General features: G+C 54.2%; 1 protein-coding gene across 1 annotated transcript in view; it reads right to left on the reverse strand.

Moving 5' to 3' along the window:
• The window catches only part of LOC113202324 (14-3-3 protein zeta), a 175,135-nt gene extending 170,764 nt beyond the window's left edge, over positions 1-4,371 (reverse strand). Inside the window, exon 1 of the mRNA XM_052271235.1 lies at positions 4,361-4,371. The gene's annotated coding sequence lies outside the window, so the exon portion shown is untranslated. The remainder of the gene's footprint in view (positions 1-4,360) is intronic.
• Positions 4,372-5,723: the final 1,352 nt, after the last annotated feature.

Below are 5,723 nucleotides of genomic sequence, written 5' to 3' on the forward strand. Positions count from 1 at the left end.
GGAGGGGGCACTGTCATCGGGGCTGGGGATCATGTTCATACGTTCTGATGCAATGATGGGGTGAAAATCGATTGTCGTAGCACCTATAAAAGCGATTATACCAAATTATCACACTAAAATCTATCGCTACTGCGATATTGCTCGTTTTGCATTTTTATAGACAATAGAATGTGAGAGACATGCGGTCGGTCAAATATTGCACTGCAGTGTCAAAATTGTCGCCGTGCCAGGAACTGCGCGAGCAGTTTGTGCGGGTGAGCGCCTTGCCGGTAGGCAATTCGCTGTGTTGAGAACATGAGAGTCTGCCGGGCCTGCCTACCCTCCGGGTGGCCCCTGCTGTCGGGCGATTCTGAAGAAGATCGGTAGTATCCTGATACTACGACACTCCTCATCATCTTGCGGGATCGGTAGAGTGGGCGGTGAGCTGAACTCGCCTCATCTTCGTGTCTGCTTCTAAACTGAGCAGCCCCTGTCTGGACTTTTGGTCGCCACTGCTCCAGAGAGGCAAGGGGACTTTTTGACGTGTCTCGTCACGAACAAGAAAGTGTTTGGCTAGGGCTCGCCTCGGCCGCGCTCCGGGGTCTGAGGTCAGTGATTGGATGGCAGAACTGCCTCGTTCCCCCACCCCGGGTCCGGAGGCTGGGCCCCCACCCTACCACTACCAGCCCACCCACCCACGGCACCAAGCCTGCTCTCGATTTCGCAGCTTTCCTCCCCTCTTTCTCAGTCAAATGCATTATATTATTAATATAAAATATTAATTAAACATGAATGTACGCGTGTGTGGGCATTGTGTTTCAATTCAGTATGGGATTTCAGGCAGGCTGAATGGAAAGAAGCCTAGCTTTCTAATCCACGATTTGACAAGATTTCGCTCCGGTAGAAAATCAAAAATGGCAAATTAAATTCTGTATAAGATTTGTACAAGATTTGTTAGACACGTTCAAAGGTTGAACCTCGGCGTTGGCCCCACAACAGCTTTATGTTTGCGCGTGTACTCCAAGAAGACAACGCCCGCAGTCTATGCGCACACCAATCTTTCGCTCCCCAGTATATGTCTTGTATTTTGCCCCCCCCCTCCCTTCAATCCCTCTCTCCCTCTCTTTCTCCCGCTCCCTTTTCTGCGCTTGTGTTTTCGCCTGTGAGTGACACAGGTACAACGCCGCGCACCATGTGGCCAGATTTATTCACCAGCAACACCACCTCACCCACACCCACCGTCCCCCCCCCCCCCCCGAAACAAACACACACACACACACACACACAAGCACGCGAGCACGCACAGCAGAGACGTGTGCGCTAACACGAACCTGGAGTGAGGGGGTAAATGGAGGATGCGAATGTACCGCGGCCAAGTGTTCTCGCTAGCGTTGAGCGTGAGACACCCGCCGCGACCTACTTCATACTGTGTGCTATGGAGGACGGTCGTGGAGGCATTGCTCTGAAACAATGACGGCTGAAGACAACAAGAAGCCTCCCCTGCCCTGCCGGCGGGCCTGCCTCTAGACGCGCGCCAGCTGGAGGCGGTGTGAGGTTAATTGTTCAATCCGGTAGATGTGCTGTTTGAAGTGGGTTAGTCTCCTCTCTTGACCACTTCCTACCCAGAGTGCTTCCAATTGTGGGAAGTGTACAACAGAGCACTTAAATACTTTCTTTGCTAGTTCGAGGAACGCTGGCTGCAGTCAGCCACTTGAAGTGATTTTCGCGCATTCTAATTCCATAAAATTAAAACAAAAATATTCATCATCGTAATGGTGTGTAGTCCTACGCCCTTAACACTGTGCCGCAGGCCACAGAACCAGACCGCCCGGGGGGGGCCCTTCTCCCCGCCTGGTTCCACCCCGCCCCCTCCCCTTCCAGGTCTCCCATCCCTCCCAGGGCCCATCCCACCTCATGTCCGCTGAGATAAGGCACTCATTGTTTCGTGTTCCGTGTGGGACGCCTGCTGCTAGGCTCTCGCACTAAAAGCTCTGGTCCTCTCTGTCCGTCCCCTCCTCTCTTTCTCCTCCCACCCCTGCCTCCTGCCCACCCTCCGCCCCACTGACCAGCACAAGCCACACGTGCTCCGACTGACTGCACCTCGCTGATTTGCTTTGGCCCTGCGGCGGCCGGAATGACAACTCGCTTTGGGATTTTATTCCGACCTCTGACTCTGATTGGTTGTTTCACAAATGGCGTGTTGCTTGTTAACAGTTTTTGGCCGTTATAGTTTTGTTTTTCTTGTTGCAGCACGATAATGATTTGCGGCATTTCCGAGCATTTGATCTCTTTTAGGACCACAAAACACATGCGATATGAAGGGTTTAACACATGGCGATAAAAGTTCGGATCATACCCCCAAAACATTTTGGACGAAACCGAAAAAAAAGTACTCTGCGAACTTTTTCATGCGTGGTCACTAAATTTTCTGTCGTTTTGTCTAATGTGCGGAGTCTAAATGGTCGCAGTCGGACACTAAAACTGATTAGATGCATTGTTGTAAAGAACATGTTCAAACTCAGTTTTGTCGTTTGGCCTGATCCTTTTTCTCCGTGCACTACTTGCACATGGTGACACATGCCACATTTGTGTTTTCAGTGCTCCCAGTAGCCATACGCAGAAAACACTTTGGCTCCGCCACTGTTCGCGGTCCGAGGAGGGCGGAGAGCAGCCCAGTCCAGCACACTGTCCGGCCTCCTTGCTATGAGCCTGGAGCCGGCTCGAGTTTCCACAACGCCAGCACAGGCTGGCTCTTCCTCTCCACCCCGTGGCTCTCCCCGGAGCTCCCCCGAGCTCCCCCCTCGCGCGCAGCACGGCCGCTGAGTGCCGGTCGCGCCGCCGCGCCGCCGTGTCGAGTGCCCACCAGCCGGAGGAGAGCCCGAGGAGGGCCGGAGGAGGGCCGGAGGCATCCGCGACAGTCCGGAATTAAAACGCGCCGACGTCAGGCATAATTAACGGATGTCGTGGATAATGGTTCAGCGATCGTTTGAACGCCACTCTGGAGGACAACAAGCCTGGGCCCGGGGCAGGGCCTGCACTTGTCTGGTGTGGTCACTGGCTCTGTGCCAAGCTGGTCTTCAACGCCTTAACAAATTGAAACGTTGTTTTTCGTCGAACCTCTAACGAATATTACACAATCTGAGCGAGAAAAAGTTCTAACTTAAAAGAGGGGCCAATTTTCATCTACATCGTTTGCTTATCGGGCGATGTTTCTGACTCTATATGAGGTTCTTTATTCCAGCTGCGTTTTGTTACTGAAATTTCTCGGCGTTTTATGCTTGCGCAGATTTCTGATATCAGACTAGAAAAATTAGTCTGTACGGGGTGATTTAAACCGCACGCTCGCCGCACGCTCTATAAGTCCGACCTCGGTCTCGACGTCGCTGTCCTTCGCCTCGCTTCCCGGGGGGAAACCCGGGGGGCAAGATTGGAGAATGAATCGAGACCTTCCCCACGATTGGTTTGGGGAATAAAGAGAGTGGGTCGGACGGAGGTGAACCCAATCCAGGGGGCGTGGGGCGTCGTCTCCTTGACCTTCGCGAGTGCAACCACGAGAAGTAAGGAAATAAGTCCGTTGCGGCTGTCTCCATCTCCAGCACCTGTTCAGCGCCACCCCTAAGCCTCCAGGCCTCCAGCGGCACCTGCCACTGCCCTACCCCCCTCCCCCTCGGGACCCCGTGCCTGCAGAGTCCCAGCGGCACCAGGACAGCGTCACCCTGGAGCTTCCAGCCGCCGCCCCTCCTCCCCCCTCTCCACAAACGAGCGTGCCGCCCTCCTCGTCCGGCTGGAATGGGCGGGCGGGGCGGAGTGCGGCAATGGGAATAAGGGGGCAGCGTTGCACAGCAAAGTCGTGCCGCTTCTGTTTTCCTTTCGGGCGACGTTTTGCTTCTTACCATTTAAAAGTATGGAGCCTTTTGTAACTTGAGCAGAAAAGGGAAGGGGGGATGGGAAATAGTCGTGGAGATGTGCGTAGCGATAGTGTGCGCGTCTGATGTGCATCCCTTACTGCATGCTGGCATAGTTCCCTGCCTCGGCCGCTTCGCGTCGTCGCCAAGAAAGCTACAATCATCGCCTCCTCCAGCAAAAGTTGTCCGCTGGCGGGATCTTTCTCTTCAGCGCATGCTTTTTGGCCTAGAAATGAACACTGCAGAGCATTACTCTTTGCAAAGAGCCTTCTTGGGAAGCATTGCTTCGTGAATGCAGAGAAATTAGTGCTATGGAGTCTGCAAAGCATCTGAATCCTAAGAATCCTAAAGAAGAAGAATTCCTTTGCAACAACTGAATTTAGCCCCCCTCCCCTGCCTCGACTCTCGTCCTTCTGCCCTATACTTTTTCGCGTTCTGGTACGCGGCCGGGCATTGCGCAGCACTTGGAGGGTAACTCTATTAAAGCCCGAGCGTCAACACGAGGGGCGGGTCGCGCTTGTGCGCCGTCATCTAGCGGCGTCCGACTGATGGTCCTCTCCGCCCCGCCCCACACCGCCCCCAGCCCGAACCATGGCGTTTAGTGAAACGGCCGCAAATTGGAAGGGCAGAGAAAGGGTAGAGCAAAAGGGGGGGGGGGGTGTGAGCGTGAGGATCGCTTGTGACGCGCTCCGCTCGCTCTGCTTCTCGCGATTAGATTTCTCTCTCTAGTGATTCTGCGCGGGGCTGCGCGCCAGACGCCAGCGCGACTGCCTCACCTCCACTCGGGGACTAGAAAGCGCGGCTGCACATGCGGCTGCGCAGGCCAGTGGTTGTAATGAAGAGCAGCGTGCACGAAGGAGAAGGGGAGAGGCGGAGCGGGGCAGAAGGCACGTCCGCTAGTCTTTTGCTCCTCATAACCACCATAATGCTTTCATGAGTCGTTTTACGACGAAAGCTGGGAGAGAAATGAGTAGACGAGGTGTCGTCCAAGGGGGGCTGGGGTGGCGCAGGCAGCCGGCGGCGGGGTGGCTGGCGTGCTTGGATCTCGAACTCACCCCCTCCGCTGCGCTGGGCCGGTGCGCCCGCCCAAGAGAGGCCCTGGCGACAAAATGGCCTTCTGAATTAATTGCATGTGACGGCCTGGGAGGGGCTTAAGTAGTGCAGTATCTCTACCAGCTGTCAAGGACAATACATAACTTTTTTGGGGTCACGCCTCTCTCCCTCTCTCTCCCTCCCTCTCGCTGGCGTGCTCGCGCTCAACAGTAAATGCACTACGTGAATGCACGCGCTGTGAAAAATATTATTGTGAATTTGCAATAATTTTTAGTAATGAATAATTAACAAAACGATGTTTTTAATTTACGATCGAAATTTTACGACAAACACATTAAGATCGTTCAAGAAAGCCACCAAGTGTTTTCTTAGGAATCAGTTATAGAAAGCGTATCAAAACTTTCGTAATTGTACGATGTCAAATGGTCACTCTAAACTTAATGGAAGATTTTCCCTCGATTTTCCCTCATCATATTACGGCGCGGGCGCGGAATGCTGATACCTGCTGGTACTCCATTTTCTCCTGCTGCTTGTGCGTGTTGGGGAGGGCTGAGCCGGGATGAGGCTGAGGGAACGCTCGCGCTGCGGCGGGCGCCCGCCGCGTAGGCCGCCCGGTGCTCGGGGGCGCATGGCTGGCGTCGGGTGGCCTACCCGCGGGGCGTTAGCGAGCTCGCCGACGCGACACGCTGCTGCGTCTGTTGCTGCTTGTTCGCACTACAATTAGAAATTGTAATTGTCATACAGTCATTGTTCCTAAATTCGGACTTGCGCCCTAAATTCGGACAT

This window comes from Frankliniella occidentalis, unplaced genomic scaffold, assembly GCF_000697945.3.
Source record: "Frankliniella occidentalis isolate FOCC.00 unplaced genomic scaffold, Focc_3.1 Scaffold155, whole genome shotgun sequence".
NCBI lineage: Eukaryota > Metazoa > Arthropoda > Insecta > Thysanoptera > Thripidae > Frankliniella > Frankliniella occidentalis.